Source organism: Mya arenaria, chromosome 14 (assembly GCF_026914265.1).
Source record: "Mya arenaria isolate MELC-2E11 chromosome 14, ASM2691426v1".
In the NCBI taxonomy this organism is placed as follows: Eukaryota; Metazoa; Mollusca; class Bivalvia; order Myida; family Myidae; genus Mya; species Mya arenaria.
In genome coordinates, this window is record NC_069135.1 from 29,568,903 (window position 1) to 29,588,968 (window position 20,066).

Consider the following 20,066-nt stretch of genomic DNA (forward strand, 5'->3'; position numbering starts at 1 on the left):
TAATCCTGAAGAGTCCTCTTTAGAAATAAGTAACGATTTTTCACAAATATAAAACGAAACATTTTATAAATCTAGCGCCCCTGATTGGCTGACAATGTAGGGCAAACACTAACGTTAACAATAAAAATGCATCCAGGGTAAAACGCATTTTGCGAAACAATAATGAAACAATAAATTTAACGCAAGAGAACAAGTCTAAAAGGAGAAATTTGAAAGTTAAAAAAACGGAGTTGCATTACCAAACCTGTTTCTGATTTACATGTGAATATGCATTTATATGGTATGTTATTTTTGACATACATAAGGTTCTAGAAGTAGACCTGTGAACGTTCGTAAATAAATTTTAAAAAATTTATAAAATGAAATCGATTCATGTTAGAAAATGATCCAAATAATGAAACAACAAAATTAAATGCATATTAAATCTACTTAATTGTCGTAAGTTAAAGGCAAAGTCATTCTAGAATAGCAGTTTATGTGGTCCGCAATACTAAACTGATATTAAACACAAGCAAAAAAACAACACATTTTGGTCAATAACTCATTCTGAAATCTACCAAATATTGAATCAAACATATTTTGGCCGATAGTGCTCAAATCTACCATCTAAGTAGATTTTTAATCTTGCATAATCGAAAAACAAACCGATTTAGATGAGACTAAACAAGTTTGCTGATACTTTAACTGTGAATACGTCATCAGTAGTTTTATAAGTAAGTTTTATCTTTTTAAAGAATGTAAAAGGTCCAGAACAAAAAAGGCCTCAAACAGGTCAATGGCCTTATGATTAAAATATATCTGGCGTTAAACTGTTTTATCTGGCGACAAGCAGCTTTCACCATGACAGTCTAATACAGAAAGAACCAATAAACGGTGCGATTATTTCGCCCATTATAGTTCGGAACATCCCACAAAAGAAATAAGAGTCTGAGAGATGTAATTCGATTATGTTCACATTGTATAATTATATGACTTTTCTTGTGTTTTAAATCAGAATAGTACACCATTTAAACTGATTATATTATGGTAATAGATTTCTAATAACTTCTGAATTTAAAAAAATCTAAACATGCTGATACATGGATATTTTTTATAGTTTTGATGAAACAAAGTCAAGTCGTTTTTTCTTCTTCTGAGAAATATACAATATAAAAGAAAATAAGAAAACTTATTTTGATACAGCAATATCTTTGGTGGCAAGAACTGTGTTGTTACAAAGAAGAACATTTAACATCAAGGTTAGCTGCACTGTAGACATTTTACATACTAATTCCCATTGAAATTGTTGAAGACAATGTCTTTATTGCATAACACTTTTTGTACAAACCAGCTTGTTTTATATACAGCAAAACCTCTTAAGATTTGCTCATTACAACATTTATTATTATTATTGACATGGGTCGTTTTTATCTTGGCATGACTCCCCTGCTCAACCATTGCACAAGAATAATTCACAGAAACTGACAAAAGCAATAAAGCCATTATCTTTGCCTTATAGGTGTCTCAGTATTTTCTCTTAATGCTAGTTCATATTTACAAAAATAACAGTACAATACTAGTAAGTTGAAATGGATTAGAAAACAAGCAATATAATTGCGTGTACTAATTCTTTTGCATGTAAGAGTGTACAGGTACGAAATTCACAGAAAATCAGTTGATGATATGAACAGAATGATAAAAAATATTATTATAAATAGGCCTAGTGATATATTTTTACAAGAACTATTCAAATTAATTTACATTCAACTTGAATATTTCTAGAATAATAAAAATAATAAAAAAACAAAACAAAACAACGGCAAAAGTATTCTGTCACACACATTATCCCGATAAAGAGCGATCGATACAATATATATATATATATATATTAAGCTTTGACTGTGTTTTCAAGTTTTTGACCTCATGTGACTCACTTTTAACGAGGTTGAGACCTGGTCAAGGGGAACATTCTGACCAACTTGGAACATACTTTAACCAATCACTTCCAAGATATGGTTCCACAAGGGAAATATTCTAATGATCTTTGAACAAAATCCGACCAATCCCTACCAAGACTTGGTCCCAGACAAAAATGGGACGCACTGACAAAATGACAGACAAAAAAAAACTCAAAACAATATCCTCCTTTCGAAAACTTCAAGTCAGCGGGGAAAGGTAAGTAAACTTTAAAGTTTTATCATTAATACAATCATGAAAATATTACTGAGAGGCAATAGTATTATACCCCTTTGCTAATAAAAACACATCTAAACAAATAGTAGCAGTTTTTGCATGATGCCGATTGGAATAATGATTCACCTACACCATAACAATAAATAATCAATAAATAATAAATAACGTTATTTTAAATTTTCCAGAAAAAAACATATTACACTGTCACTTATGACAGGCATGGTATTATCTCCCTTAGCTGAAGAAAGCATCTCAACAAATCATAGCCTATTTCAGACTATTATCTCCCTTTATAACTATGACTATTTTCGTACATTGATAATTACCCCAAGCATCTCTAATATAAAAATAAATACAAAAATCTGGCTTAATGGGGATGCATTTGTTTGAAATTAACTAACTTTTTTAGTCTTAACATAAATGGTTCCCCTTTCACACAAACACATTTTGAAATTCCGAATTATAACTTTTTATTGATAACATTTCAATCTTGATAGAGAAATCAGCCGTCTTATTACCATAAAGCAAAAGTACAGGTATTTTTTACAGTTTCGTAGCATTATCAATTTAACTATCACTCCCAAATGTATAAATCCCAGCAACTTGTTTACTGTTGCTGTCAATATAATCTACTAATTACGATTCTATCTTTGTGAAAAAAGAAAAAAAAGAAAGAAGAAACTATCACACCGCCAATGAAGTGTAAAAATACCAGTGATATTTAGCATCAAACACAACAGAAATGCCATCCATCATTCTCCAGCAAAAATACCCACATCTTTTTCTAGGTCACTCGACTGATCAACAAAGCCTTACGATCATCAGCAATCAGCGATAATTTCACCATTCATTCTCATTGCTCAAACATACTAGGCATTTCATTCATGCCATTCAACTTGTAGGTTCCGCATTCAATGGATATCTATATGCGGATAACTGATTCTGGTCACTCTTTATTAGCGTCAGATTTATACGAATTAAATAGAAAGGACTGCAATCTTTTAGATTGATTGGAATCTTTGTACTTTTTGTGATCATGGAAAAAAATATTATACATATCTGAATAAAGGGCAGTTTGGCCAGGTTTGGATTCCACTCTTGACAGTGTACATATGAGGGCTTTACATAAGGATCCTCTTTTGTAATGATGAATAACTTTCATGGGTAAATAGAATAGAAATCCAAGCAAATGGATCCTATCATATTTGCCAAAAACCAAAAGAAGAGCTCCACAAGCAGATGTAAATGCTTCATCATAATTTTCAGATGGCCAAGGGAGCTTTAAATAAACCTTGCCTAACCTACCAAAATATAAGCCTCATCAGTGCTGGCTGTGACACTACCTCAACTTTAGTCTTCCAAAAACAGACACGATAGAAATTCTCTATCAAGACAATATCATAATGAATCGTTTCAAACAATATCCGTGATATCATAACATCTTGCCACAAAGACCCCAAACTCAGGATAAATGCCGAGATATATTGGGAAATTTCATAATTAATTGTTTCTCTGCCATAGAAGAGATGTTATCAAATAATGAAATGGAACCATTAACACCCCCATTTTTAAGTCAATAAACACATTCTATACATAGTGTAGCACTTCAATATTGATATTTATTGACCACATCACACTACTGGCCGGCCAAGATATTTCTGTAAAAATATGTTTTATTACTCCCTTACAATGATGATTGTGGCATAACTTAAGGTGTATGACTTTAATTGTTCGCCGTCCCTGAAAGCACCCTTTGTATGTACATAGTTGAGGGAGCACAAATAACAAACAAGATAAGATTGTTGAAGTTACGACTAAAATCCTTTACTGAAACGGAGACCTGGTGTCCTTTCCGTGGGGCCAAGAGAAAGTGGTTCTCATTAGGCTTGAACCTAAGGCTCTCTTGGTTGAGAGGTGAACATCGATACCAGTAAACCATATTAATCTTCAAACGATCCTTTTGAATGGATCTTAAAGCACTGTATCAGTACTTTATGTGCCAGACAAAGATTTTATTCTATCCTTACCCATAACATACATTAATTACTTGACAATAAATCCTACAATTCAGTTTCCAAGCCTTAAAAGGTGTGCAAGACCTTGCAGACAATTTGGGTTTATGTTTAAACTTTTTGCTACTGAGCTTGTTTCTGTAGCTTTTTGCAAACATTTTGAAAATAAAACTTCTAAAAGAAAGAATTTAATGTACAGAGATAAACAATTCTTAGAAATGAAACCCATCTTAGTGACAGTCGGAACCTGTCAGACAGAATACTTACAAATCATCAAAAATATTATTCCCTGCTATATATCGAGACTAAGTAATAGACGCTTGAAAATGTGCATGCTTTGTCTGGTCTTCTTTTTAAGAAGGAGATGCATGATCCACGATGGCAATTGACAATCAATTACCTGCAGATGCAAGACTTCATGTGCACTTGATGGCAAGTTCATATTGTTAATACAGTTTTGCATTTGGTCCATAACCAGCTATCCAAAGACAATGAATATAAAGTATGTGATGCAATAAAATATGCAACCTAAACCAAGGTCGGCAATAAAAGAGGAAATCGCATTCTGAGAAACAATATAAAATAATGGAACAATAAATTTAACACAAGAGAAAAAGTCTAAAAGTTGGAAAACAGAGTTGCATTTCCAAAAGGGTGTCTGATTTAACTGTTAAAATGTTCTTATATCTATGTTATTTTTGACAAACATAAGGGTCTAGAAGTAGACATGTGAACATTCTTAAATGCATGTTAAAATGAAATGATAAGATTTAAGTGAATCATGTCAGAAAAAAATCCAAATAATGAATATCTTAAATTTAATGCACACTTTTTTTTATTAAATCCATTAAATTACCTCATGAAATAGGCAACGCCATTCTTAAACAACACTTTATTTGGTCTTCAATTCTGAACTGATCATAAAAACAAGCAAGAAATCATTTTGGTCAATAATTCTTTCTGAAATATACCAAATTATGAATCAAACAAATAATGGATGATTGTGCTGAAATCTACCATCTATGTAGATGTTTAACCTTGCATTATTGAAAAGCAAACAGATTTAAATGACGACTAAACAAGTTTGCTAATACTTTAACTTTGAATAATAAAATGTCACAGACAGGTTCAAAGACCTATTAATTTGTCACAACTTTTATAAGTAGGTTTTATTTTTCAATAAAAGTAAAAGGTCTAGAATAAAATAGGTCTCAAACAGTTCACTGGCCTTTTGATTAAAATAAATCTGGCGTGAAACTTTTTTATCTGGCGACAGGCAACTTGAACTGTGACAGTCAATTACAGAATGAACCTATAAACCGCGTGATTATTTCGCCCATTATAGTTAGGAACATCCCGCCAAAGAAATAAAAGTCTGCGAGAATATATCCGAAGCTGTCAACATTGTATAATTATCTGACATTTCTTGTGTTTTAAATCAGAATATCCCCCTTAAAATAATTATATTGTTATATTGACTTTTGAATTTTAAAAATTCTAAACATGTTGACAATGTCTGCATGGACATATTGACAGGTTTTCGGAAACAAGGTCAAGTCATTTTTCTGAGGAGTATACAATATAAAAGAAAAATATAAGAACAAAAAAACAACACACACTAATACAGGAATATCTTTGTTGGGAAGAATTGTGTTCTAACAGTGAAGTTTTACATCAAGGAAAATCTGCATTGTTGGACTTTTTTCAGACTAATTCCCATTGGAATTCTTGAAGACGGTGTCCTAATTGCATAACACTTTTTGTACAAACCAGCTTGTTTTCTATACTGCACAACCTCATCAAGATTGGCTCAATCTAACATTTACATTTCTTGGAAAACGGATTCCCTCTTTTAATATTCCTTTGATTCTGAATGCACTTTTACAATGGTTGTACTCTAAGACAAAGGTCTAGACAAAATAAAGGATTCTATCGGTATTCCTTCTAATATTTCCGGTTACTGAAATACCCCCACCATCACATACACCCCCACATGAAGACATTTCCTCTGTATTCCTATCTCCTATATAATGGAAAGTATCCAAATGTAGTTGGTAAGGTCCAGAACATATTTAACAAATGTGTTGTTAAGACTTTGTTAAAAATATAACAAAGTTTTGTTGGGGGATAGAAACTTATTACATGTTAATGTATAATGCACAGACTATGTCAAAACAGCAATACAATAACAAAATTTAGAATAATGGTAAGGATTAAAACCTTACTAAATGTGCAATACAGACATTCTTTAAGGATGGATATGGTAAAATATACAGTTCCTGATACTCAAAAAGGCCTTACAGCAAGCGTTTGGAATTTACGAAGTATATAATTCAAAGCAGCAGACTAGGTGAAACATAAGATGACAACATAAGAAACTCGAAGGGTGAAAGCGAGAAAATTACATCTGCCTCTTTTTTAACGTCACTTACCACCTTTTCACTTTTATTTCTCTACTCTATTTCTACTAATTTTCATTTCGTTTAATTATCTTTCAAAATACAATTATTGACGCGCTTCAATTTTATCTTGGTTCCAACCTTGCACAAGACTATAACACAGAAACTGTCATTGGCAATATTGCTCATATATTTGCCTTTTCATAGGTGACTTGGTATTTTCCTATTAATGCCAGTGTAAACATCACGTTTAATAACTCATGATATGAAACATTTATAACCCTACTTTGTGGTTATCATTACAATATTTCTAAGTTGTTTTCGCTCAACGTCAATATTGAGAGAAATACGCACTTTTAACTTAATGGAACTTCAGCTTATTGTACTATACAAATAACGACATTTCCTAATACTCTTCCTCTCAAGGCCAAAAATAAAGGTAAACATAAAGAAACCAAGCACATCAAATGCTCACAATATATTTAATGTCCCTCAAAAGACATCACCACCAGCAGACAGTGCAACACACCATTAAGGGTCTCTCCAGTGGGATCTCAATTTATTATCCTTTAACTGATATTGGCAGATATATTCTGCAATAAACTAGTGACAATACCTCATGAGACTGGATATTGTCCATCAATTTTCCGATTTTCTACATTCTCTATATTCTGCATGCAATGTCCTAACTCAGGTCTTTTATTTCTTTCCTAGACATAAACTGGTATTGATTTGATCTTCCAATGTTGTTATGTATACCGGATATATCTTAAAGAGTTATTAGAATATCTTATAGTTGTACCGCATAGTTATATTACCTGTTTGAGATTTAAGGACCTGAGATTTAAACCCGAACATGTCATAAACTATGTTTATAAGTATTTAAGGCAGCCAAGTTTAAAAGGGGTTCACGCACACTTTTTGTAACTTATCCTTATTTCGTATAACAAAGGTTTTGGTGAACTAATGCTGATTTTTTATTTGAATTATTCTAACAACTATGAAAATAACAACAAAAACACACAAGAAATTCCTCCTTGTTTACCAAGAGCAAAATAACATACATTTTTATCGTCAGATTATCTTCAGTTCACTTCAGCTTCATCAATTAAGCTCTTACTTCTAAATAAATAAATCTTAGCAAATTGTTGAAGTAATTGATTAAATAATCAACTAATTGCTCATTCTATTATTGCAGAAAAGGTAGAAAACCAACGATAAATACTAGCAGTGAAGTATGCGAATGACAAAGTATTTTAGCATCAGATTCAACAGATTTGCCATCCATCATTCTCCAGTTAAAGTACACGCAGTTACCTCTTTCCTAGGTCACGTTGACTGATCAACAAAGCCTGACGGCAATGATTACCCCATTCATTCTCATTGCTCAAACATACAAGCCAATTCATTCCTGTCATTCAACAGGTTCAGTGCCGCACGGATATCTATATGCCGATAATTGATATTAGTCACTCTTTATCAGAGTCGAGTCTGATCTATACGACTCTATCTTTTTGTAATCCGTCCATTTGAAATACATTGGCAGTTTTGTAGATTTTGCAATTTAGGAAAATGTATATCGTACACATCTTAATATAGACAGGTTTTCGATTAATCTCTTGTGATAGTTCACGTTCGGTCTTTTCATATGGATCATTCTTTGTCAAACCACACCCACAAGCAGATGAGAATGTGCCATTGATTTCATATGGTCAAGGGAGCTTTAAAATATCTAGCCTTCCAGTTCGATGTTTTGCAATGGCAAATAACATTTCATGATATATTTTGTTGTAAATTACGTACTTGGAAAATGAGGTGAATTAGAATCAGCACAATAATATGTCTTTGCTGTTTGCTGTTTTTTTTCGTTTAAAAAGGGGCATAACTCCACAATCATTAAAGTCATGGACTTTGCCATGCATGTACTTATTGTTTGCAACATGAGTATCAAGATTTATTTGAATTTCTTTAACCGTTTATTAGTAACAGCAAAGGTTTCATTTTTTTTCACTACGACGATGACACCAATAAAACACTTAACACAACAGGGACAAGACCGCTAGTCGAATCTTTGAAATAAAAAACGCACCCGGTTTGGAGGAACATAGCAAAGGCCCAAACGACATAGAACTAAAGATACACAATAATAAACACCGCGTACATATATACAAACACCACAAACAGACCAATAACGCTTCGAACTATAAGCATTGTACGTGACACGTCTTTATGTACCGAACACAAGTGCATGACAACAACCAGGACAAGACCAACTGCATCTCCATGTAAGTGGCTTCCATAATGTTAACTGTTAGTAGGACCTTGACCCTTGAGATAGGACCACATCGTCTTTATGTAATGAACATATGTGCCAAAACATTTTAAAATCCTTCGCAGCATTGCATAGACACGAAAAACCGGACGGACGGAAGAGCAGAAGGACAGACGGAAAGAAGGACGGTGCGATTTTAATATGCCATTCTCAGGGGTCATACAAATAAAAGCCTTGTCAGAGCCAGCTTTCACACTTCCTCAACTTTTGTCTTGAAAAAAAACAGACACGCTTGAAATGCTCACATCAAGGGACTTTTATAATGAACCTACGTTTCAAACAATTTCCTCAATATCATTATACCTTGCAGCGTAACTCAGGATATATGACGAGATAAAGTTTTAGAAATCGAACCCATCTAGTGACAGTCGGTACCAAAATGTCAGACAGAAAACTTCTAAATCATCCGAAATGTTATTCCCTTTTAATATATCAAGGCTAAGTAATTGATGCTTGTCTTGTCTGAACGTCTGTCCAAGAAAGGCATTCATGATGCAAGATAGGAATTGAGAATCAAATAGTGTTACCTGGTGATGCAAAACTGCATTAAATCTTGATGGAAATTTTGTATAGTTCATACAATTTTAAATTTGGTTCTTAATTGAGCTATCCACAGATACGATGGATATACTATCTGTGATGCAATACATTCTGCAACCTTAATAAAGGTTGACAATAACATGCGTTCAGGGGGAAAAGCACTAAGAAAGACATTGAAAGTTGAAAATAGAGTTGCATTTCCAAACTTTTGAAATGTTTATATGTTATGTGTTTTCGACAAACTTAAGGTTCCAGATGTGTAGATCTGCAATGTTCGTAGGTGGTTTGAAACAATTTACAAATTTAATTGACTCATGTAAGAAAATGATCTAGGTATTGAATAGCTTTAACTGAATGCATATTAAATCTACTGAATTATGATCAATAAAAAGCAAACTAATTTCGAAAAGGTTAGTATTTTGGTTTCCAATTCTGACCTGATCATTAATACAAGCAACAAAGCATTATGAGCATTCTGAAATCTACCAAATTATTCTGAAACCTAAGAAGTTTTCGTCAATAATGCTTATATCTATCATCCATGTATTTTGCATGGCGGAATGACAATAAGATTTAAATGACGGCTTAACAAGTTTCCTGATACTTTAACTGAAACAAAAATTCCCCAATGGTTCAAAGACCTCTTCTATGTCAGAAGCAGGCCTTCTTCATTATTTTTATTAGTAAGTTTTATCGTAAAATGAAAGGAAATGTCTTAGAATTAAACAAGTCTCACAGATTACTGGCTTTATGATAACAGTGATTAAAATATGAACATGTTTTATCTGGCGACAGGCAGCTGTAACTGTTACAGTCAATTACGAAAAGAACCGATGAACTTGCAATTATTTGGCCCATTATAGTCAGGAACATGCCACGAAAAGGAATAAAAGTCTCAGAGAATTAATCGGATGCTATTTACATTGTATAATTATCTGATGTTTCCTGTGTTTTAAATCAGAATATTACCCCCTCCCTCCTTAAAACGATTCTTAACATGCTATTAATGTCTGCATGTTTTGTTTTTAGGTTTTGCGAAACAAGGTCAAGCCATTTTATCTGAAAATAATACAATATTAAAGTAAAAGACACAAGACCACACATTAATACAGCAACAAAACAAATATCTTCGTCCCTTATCTATATTCGACATTGACTCTTAGCCGCAAAATGAGCATTTCATATAACACAGGTTCTATTTAGCAATCACTGTGAATATTATGCCTTCTGTTTGTATAGAAAAGCAGTATGGTGCAGTCCACCCAATATAATTGTATGTTAAGAAATACTGATTGAAAAAGTCAAATGACTCAAAGGATGACAATACAAATTCACTGGGTGTAAGCGATAAGAATGCATCTGCTTTTTTTTATTTAATGTCACTTTAAACCTTTTCACTTTCACTTCTCGAGTTAGAACAACTGATTTTTTTTATTCACTTTTTTCCCCAAACAAACCGATTAATTACACTGGATGAGCTGTAAGGCAAGGTTTAATAGCTCATACATAACACAATAATATTACACATATACTCAAATAGGCAACGTGGCTAATAGTTTTGCTTTTTCACAGATTACCCAGTAGTTTATCTCTCAAGGATGCTTAAAAACATCACATTAAGTAGCCGCTCTACATTGTGGTAATCATTGCAATATTTCTTAGTTCTTTTCGCCACAAGGCAAAAAACAGGAACAGGCCGAATTCAGCTTTTTCGTACTACAAGACTACTGACATATCCCAATTCTCTATGTTTCATGACCAAAATCATTTTTTTATTATTTGAAAGCATTAGGTAACAGCTTGCAGCATATTAAATGTCCCCATAAGACATCACCACCAACAGAAAGTGCATCACAACAAAGGACTTTCCCAGTGAGCTCTCAATTTATTAACATTTAACTGAAATTGGCAGATATATATTCTGGAATATACCAGTGACAATTCCTCATGAGACTGGAAGATATCCATCAATTTACCCATTTTCAACATTCCCTATTCTCTGCATGCAATGCCCTCAAGTATTTTATTTTTCGCACATAAATAAATTGATAATGACTTGAACTTCCAATACAATTCTCTACACCGGAAATATCTTTAAAAGATTTATATGGACAATTCATATCATCTGTCTGTGATTTAAGGACCCGAGACTTAACCTGGAACAAGTCAATACACACAAATGCCATTTTGATTTCTAATTAAAGCAGTATTTAGGACAAACATGTTTAAAAGGGCCTCACGTACGAATTAAATGTAACCGACTTTTTTAATCATTCGAAAGCAAGCTGTTTTCATTACTTATATAGGAACACGAACCAGCAATAAGCAATTACTCATTTGAACAAAATTGTTGCAATACAAGCCTGAAACATTTCAAATTTCAATAGCGTGACTAAGGAATTTAGGCAAAACAGCATTCTATGACATTCTAAAAAATATTAAAATTATTAAATTCTATTCAAACATTCGCACATGTTTTATCAATTGAAAAAAATGACCTAAATATATCAAGCAAAGGTTACTGTTTTTTTTTGTATTAGCATTCATCAACACAATCTTCTTAATATCAAAATATAAAGAAAATTTCCATCAAGTTAAGTTCAATATTTGGATGAAAAACATAATGATGATCATGCATAGATGTAATAAGAGATTCAAAACAAGATATCCTTGATAAACAAAAAGCAATCGTTTTTCACCATCTGGTAAAAGCAGACTATGATCAGATTTGGAAATGACTTCAGATAAAGTTAAATCAGCTTGCGTTTTTTTCTGAAGGAGGTGCACACATACAAAGTTAAGTCCCCTAAGTTATGCCATCTCGTATTCAAAATTTAGATTCCCCACTGGCGACTTCCATTAATCACTCTGCACCATTTTATTTACTAATTTCTTTGCTGCATGTATTGATAATGTCATATATTTCGTCGCATCAGCTTTTGTGAATAGTATTTAATCATATTTTCACAGATAAAAATAGGTCCACCACTGTGATGTGATCAACAGATATCAATATTGAAGTGCTACACTATGTATGGAAAAAGTGTGTTTATTAACCTAAAAATGAGGGTTTTCAATTACGTATCCATTTCATAAGATGATAACATGGTTGGTTATTATGAAATTGTCTTAATAGGATAATTCAACGTGCCTGTGTTGTGAACAAAAAGGGTTGAGGTTAGTGCCACACTTTTGCTACATAGTGCACAAACTGTATGTAGACCTGCAACATTCAACCTATATACTCTTCAATTTATTCAAGATACTAAGGTACAACGAAAGGTTTCATTTAATTCAATTGTCCCATAGCAAAATATCTAACTTGAAGGCTATATATATATTTGAAGTTCCAATTGGCCGTCTGAGAATTATGGTCCATCAGTCTCATCTGCTGGCCGTGCCCTTGCTTTGGTATCGGGGTAAAATGACACAATCATCTTGCTTGGATTTCTTTCTATTCTACCGTTAACATAAACTTGATCTTTATGAATATCCTAAAGGTGTACTAGGAGAAGAACTGTAGCTATTCTTGCCGGAGAATGATGGAAGCCAAATTTGTTTTATATCTTCAAAAATCGTGGCATTTGAATACCTTTAGCTGGGTTTTTGAAGTCGTTGCTTTTTTCAATCTGTTCTGCAATAGGTGAATGAGCAGTTAGTCGATTATTTTAGCCATCACGTTAAACAATTTGCTGAGAACTATATTATTCCAGCTGACGAACTAAAGAAAAAAACACAATTTGTACTTTTGCCATATGGTTAACATGGAGGCTTTGTTTTTGATGCCTTATGGTAAACATGTTGGTTGAATTTTTGTTTTGTTTTCATAGATGTCAGAAAATTCCAAACAAATTCAACCTCATTCAGTCGGAACGTACTGTTGGTACAAAGCCTTAAGTTACAACAAGCATAGTCCATTAAGGTTTTAAAAATAATGTGGCTGTTTTACTTTACTTGAAGTTATTTCCAATGATGCACATAGTATGTTTGTTACCAGAAAATCGATCCTTTCTTTGGTATGCTTTGGTCTTTTATCAGGAATGTCTTGTGTTTATTACATGTTTTAACTTTCTATTGCTATGAATTACCAGATCAAGAACATTGTATTGCTGATACAAAAGGCAACCACGTGCGCCTACTAGAGTCCTCGATCAGATGCGCTCGATATATATAGCTTATTTATTTGACTCTTCAATGGACGCATTCGCTAATTGAGTGTGAATTATGAACAATGCAACTGCTTCTTACTATGATTAAACATCAGCAAGAGTTCCAAATACATCTCTATAATAATGTTAATAATTATTTACAGATTTGACACTAAATGTTCTCCTACGCCAACAACCGTAAGTAACGCCATTGAAATGTGAAATGATTTAAGCTTGGGAATAACAAAAATTAAATGAGTATTTGATGATTGCTGTATCGTATTTTCATAGAAGTATTTCGATTTGAACAATGATGAAAAAAATCATACAGCAATTAAATCATTTAATCTTAGCGATGCTGAAAAAAACGTTGCTAACATGTTATCTCTAAATTAGTCTGAAACATTTTTGCCTTGAATCTGCTGAACAAAAAATAAATAAAATATTCTTTGTGTCTACTGACTCCTTCAAGTTTGAGTTTCATATCCTTAAATTTCAGACAGATGATATGAATTTCCCATATAACTCTTAAAGATATTTCCAGTAGAGTGAACCGATTTGGAATATCTAGTCAATAGCAGATAGGACAATGGCATGTTGAAATTTGATGGACATTTTCCAGTCTCATTGGGTATTTTCAGTGTTTTATTCCAGAATATATCTGCCAATACCAGGTAAGGGATAATAGATTGGGAGCTTACTGGAGAAAGTCCCTTTGTGTGTAAATTACTGTAACACTGTCTGGTGGTTGTTATGTCCTTTGGGGGACTTAAAAGATATTGTGAGGATACAATGTGTCTTGTGTCTTTATTTTGATATTCATTTATGATATACAGGGGAAGAGTATTAGGAAATGTCAGTATCCTTAAAGTAAGAATTAGCTGAAAGTCTTACACATTAATTGTGTCTGTAGCGTATTTAAGGTAGGCCTTGCGACAAAACATGCTAGCAATAATGCACTGATTAATACAATGCATGGCTCTTAAAACGGCCATTAAATGTGATGAATTGCATTGGCAATTAAGAAAGAAGAAATACTTAGTAGCCATACTGCCCATGACAGTTTACGTGTGATGTTTTTGTGTAGTGTATGGGCTAATAATGCTTACCTTACAGCACAACCAAGATCGTATAAGCCGCATCGATAATGCGTTCTTTTGATAAAAAGTGGAGAAAATAAATCAGAAGTACTAAAAGTTAAAGTGAAAAGGTTTGAAGTGACATTGAGTAAGGAAGCAGATTTTTTCATCTGTTTTTACCCTGCGAAACTGTAATGTTGTCATTTGAATTTTACATACAATCATCATGGGTGGACATTCAATTTTTCAAAATAAACACATACTATTCTGAATTATTTCAAACCAGAGCCTGAATAATATCAAGTACGTATTTTGTGGAAAAGAGTTTGGATGAAATGTGCGTTAATAATCATGTGTTAACTCCTTTGTAATTTTTTAATTCAAAACACTTACTGTAAGGCAAAGTTTAGGGTTTGTGTGAAAGACATTATGTTTTATCTCCAAACTCAACGATTTCTTTAATTGTATTACACATATATTCAGGTTTAATCCCAAACCAATATTCTTTGTTCCAACTGTATTGCTTTATTGGCAAGGTCTGCATTATGCATTAACATGTGGTTAATTTCTATCCCCAACAAAACTTTATTATACTTTCTCAAATATTTTCGTGACCTTAGCCTAGGTATTTGGATACTTAACATTAGGAGCTCGAAATACGGATGAAATGTCTTGATGAGGGGTTTATGTAGTGGTGGGATTTCATAAGACATCAGTTACCGGAAATGTTAGACGTAAGTAAAACACAATCCTTTATTATTTCTAGAAATATCATTTAAAGTAAAAACATTTTAAAGGGTCATTCTGAATGAAAGGAAAATCAATCGATTTTGTTTTAGAAAAGTACGTGATACAATGAGCAATCTTGATAAAGTTGTGCTCTACAATAAGACACGTTTTGTGTTTCCAATGGGAATTAGTCAGAATAGTGTATACGGAGAAGCTTATTTGGAAGTGTAATTTTCTTTCCTGAATATGCACATTTTTGCTAATATAGGTTTGTTGTCTTCTTGTTGCAATAGCGCGTTCTTTTCTTTCATATTGTATACTTCAGAAAATAACGAGCTTTCCTCATTTGGCCATGCAGACACAATCAGCATAAAATTGTTAAAGTACATAGGCCATTAGAAAACTTTAACCATAACATAAACAGTTGAGGAGGAATACTCTTATGTAAAACATAAGAAAAGTCAGATAGTTTAATATTGTCAACAGAATGGAATACATTCTCACATACTTGTATTCCCTTTGTGGGATGTTTTAAGCTATAATATGCACAATAAAAGCACGATTTATAGGTTATATCCGTAATTTTCTGTCACAGTTCTGTCTGTCACCAGATATTACATTCAACGCCAGTTTTATTTTTATCACTGTTATCACAAGCCAAGTAAAATGTTCGAAAACTCTTTAAGAACTTTGCCTTTCAGTTACAAATGAAAACCTACATATAAAAATAATTAAATCGGCCTTCTTCTGACTGAGTAGAAGTCTATCATCCACGAATGTTCACAGATCAACTTTAAGACCCTATTTGTCAAAACTATCATCAAATATACGTAACTATTAAAAGTTAAGTTAGTAACAGTTTTGGTAATGCAACACCCATCGGTTCTAAATTGCCATCTTGCATCACGCGTGTGTTATTGAACAGAAGATTAAACAAAACATGAGCATTGCAAACATCAAATTCTTAGTCTCAATAAATTTCAAGGGAAACTTTTCTGTCTGACACCGCTAGACGGGTTTCATTTTTAAGATTTTCCCTACATTACTCCTTACTTTTAGAGGTATGAACAGTATTTAAAGGCTTCCTTTATGTTCGCAAAATTATCTTGCAATTACTTCCTACGGGTTGAGAAAATGGATTGTGTGATTTATAATTATTTTGTAGGATATTTTCTGTTTTGTATGGTTAGGTAATGATGAAAGTGTTGCTTGGCTCATGCACTACAGGGATTATATGAAGATGAGCGTGGTGTAGTGGTATTGGTGTCCACCTCTGATCCAAGACGACTTTAATTCAGACCTTATCAGGAGAACGTTCTTTTGGCTCTTCAAAATCTTGGGACACCATAATGGCAAATACCAACACTATTTTAACATTATTTTTTGCATTGGCCCGGTTGTTTCTATTGATATAGCTATATATTTTGGTTCTTCAGCAATGTCAGCAAAATAATTTAGCCATACGCTAACATAAATATCTAGGTCCAACACTGTTTTGTGGTCAATAGATATCAATATTAAAGTGTAACGCTATGAATGAAAACTGCTCATCAACTTCAAAATGAGGGTGTCATTTTATGGTTCCATTTCATTATTTGATAATATCTCCAATATTGCAGAGACACAATAAAATTATGAAACTTCCCAATATATCTTATCGTATATCTGAGTAACAGGTCCTTGTGGCACGATGTTATGATAGTGAAAATATTGTTTGAACCATTGGCTCATTGTATAATAGTCTTGAGGTAAAAACCTAGACATGTTGTTGTCGTCATAGTGCATTTTATGTTTAGTCATTATGTCAAAAACCATTCAAAATATTGGAATGATATTTGGTATAAATGTTGCCAGAGAACGTGTACAGTAGAGCCCATGATTTTATTTTTTGTCGAATAATGCCCATTTTTGAAATAAAAGAAAACCTAGATGATTTCTAGAATTATCTTGTTTGTAAACGGTGTTATTATTGGAAAAAAATACATTCAAAATTCACATTATTCCCCGTATTAATAAGAGTTAAATGGCAGAAATGAATGAGAATGTATATCTGAGCAATGATAAGCAAGGGTGAAAATATCACTGGTTACTGATGGTCCTCTGATGCGTTGGGGATCAGTCAACGTGACATAGGAGAAGATACTTGCTGCTGCTATTGCTGGAAAATGATGGACGGCAAATCTGTTATATCTCAGGATAAAAATCGCTGGCAATTCGTATACTTCATTATCAGTATTTGTACTTTGTTTTTACTTTGTTTTTATTCTATCTGTTTTCCCAATAGTGGAATGAGCAGTTTGTCAATTGTTTTAGCAGACACGCTAAAAAGTTGCTGAGATTTAGGAGTGAGAGCTTAATTGAAAGAGCTGAAATACTGAAGAAAAACATTCTGTACTCATATCTTACGGTAAACAAGGAGGTTGATTATGAAACAAACCATTAATTTACAACAAGCATAGTCCATCACGATTTTACAAAATGTTTTGGCTGTTTTTATTTTGTTTGCAAGTCAATAACGTACAAAGTGTGCTGTTCTTACATATTAACGATTGTTTAAGTTACGACTTTAACACCTTATTGAAATGGAAATGTGGTGTCCTTTTTGTGAGGCCAAGGGAAAGTGCTTTTAATCTGGCTTGAACCTAGGTTCTCTTGAGTGAGAGGTGAACATCGATATCACTACACCAAACTCCTCGTCTTTTTTGTTGTTGTCCCTGTACTACATGTGGAAAGCAATAACATAACCAAGTATGACATTTTAATACACAATACAGTATAAATTATACAATCCATTTTCTCAAGCCTTAAAAGGTAAGAAAGTAATTGCGAAATGGCTTTGCAAACAAATTATAAGCTTTCGAAATGCTTTCCATTTTACCAGCAAAAGTCACATAATGTACAAAAACAAACACAATTCTTACAAATGAATCTCATCTAGTGACAGACTGTACCAAAATTACAGAAAACTTTCAAATCACCCGAAATACTTATCCCTCAAAATATATTAAGTAATTGATGCTTTTCTTGTCTGATCGCCTGTCCAAGAGAGACATGCGTGATCCAAATAGAAATTGAGAATCAATTCTTATTACGTAGTGATTCAAAACTGCATTAACACTTGATGGAAAGGTTGTATAGTTAATACAGATTTGCATTTAGTCCATAAGCGAGGTTTCAATAGAAAATATTTGATGCAGCAAAACATATGCAACATACTCCGAGATTGGTGATAAAACTTCCTCAATAGTAAAACGAAAACTGAGAAACAATATAAAGGCTGGGACAATAAATTTAACAACATGTTTCAAATTTAAAAGGAGAAATTTGAAAGTTGCATTACCAAAAGTTATTACATATCGAACTGTAAATATTTATTTATATTTGATGTTATTTTTGACACACAAAAGGTTCCAGAAGTATTTAATGACTGTTCGTAGAAAGCTAAACACAATTCATAAAATTAAATTGACTCATCGTAGAAAATGATACCGGATAATATAAAGCTTAAATTAAATTAATTAATTGCATTAAACATACTATATTAATATAAATAATAAGCATTCCGATCCTAAAATCGCAACTAGTTTAATCTTCAAATCAGAACTGATAATAAATACAAGAAAAAAAATAATTGTAAAGTAAATTATTCATCCTGAAATCTATCCATAATTTGGTCATTTATTTTGAAAAACAAGACATGTGGTCACGTATTTTGAAATCTACCATTAATGTATATTTTTAATCTTGTGTTGCAGACCAACAAGTTTGCTAATTTTACCTAGATAAACAAGAGCGGTCACAGACAGCTATATCCCCCGCCTCATGGGGCATTTTTGTAACGAAAGCCAATCAATGGTAAGGGTAGTTTCTCAGGAAAATGCGTAAAATTAAGAAAGGGCAATAACTCTTTCAAAAAAGGTCAAATTGCAAAAGCTTGACAATATGCGCTTTATAGTCATAAACGTAAGAGGAGTTGCGAAGAAACCAATTTTAAATGTAAAATAAGCAAAGGGCAATAACTCTTTCAAAAATTGTCAAATCAGGCAAGCCCGACAATATGCGCTGCTTCACTTTATGATCATCAATCTATGAAAGTTTGTTTGAAATGGCATGAAAAACGTAAGAGCAGTTGCGAAGAAACCACTTTTAAATGTAAAATAAGCAAAGGGCAATAACTCTTTCAAAAATAGTCGAATCGGGAAAGCCTGACAATATGCGCTGCTTCACTTTATGATCATCAATCTGTAAAAGTTTGGTAGAAATCTCAAGAAAAACGTAAGAGGAGTTGCGAAGAAACCAATTTTAAATGTAAAATAAGCAAAGGGCAATAACTCTTTCAAAAATGGTCAAATCAGGAAAGCCTGACGATATGCGCTGCTTCACTATATGATCATCAATCTGTGAAAGTTTGGTAGATATCGAATGTAAGAGGAGATGCAAAGAAATGAATGTGTGCCGGACGGACGCGCGCGCGCGCGCACACACACACACACACACACACACACACACGGAATCGCGCCTACCATTACTATATCCCCTCGCCTTTTCAAGGCGGGGGATAACAAAATGTCTAAAGTGGTGTTAAAGACCTCTTACTTGTCAGGAGTCGTCCGATTTAAAAGGTTAATAAGTTACATGTGTGGTTGTATTTTAAA

The 20,066-nt window shown here is 33.0% G+C and overlaps 2 protein-coding genes across 5 annotated transcripts in view; one reads left to right on the top strand and one right to left on the bottom strand.

The window, feature by feature from the left end:
- Positions 1-20,066, bottom strand: part of LOC128216855 (protein MON2 homolog) — a 299,982-nt gene that overhangs the window by 55,775 nt on the left and 224,141 nt on the right. The window lies entirely within an intron of this gene.
- Positions 15,317-20,066, top strand: part of LOC128216856 (G-protein coupled receptor dmsr-1-like) — a 138,237-nt gene continuing 133,487 nt past the window's right edge. The window contains exon 1 of the mRNA XM_052923545.1: positions 15,317-15,416. The gene's annotated coding sequence lies outside the window, so the exon portion shown is untranslated. The remainder of the gene's footprint in view (positions 15,417-20,066) is intronic.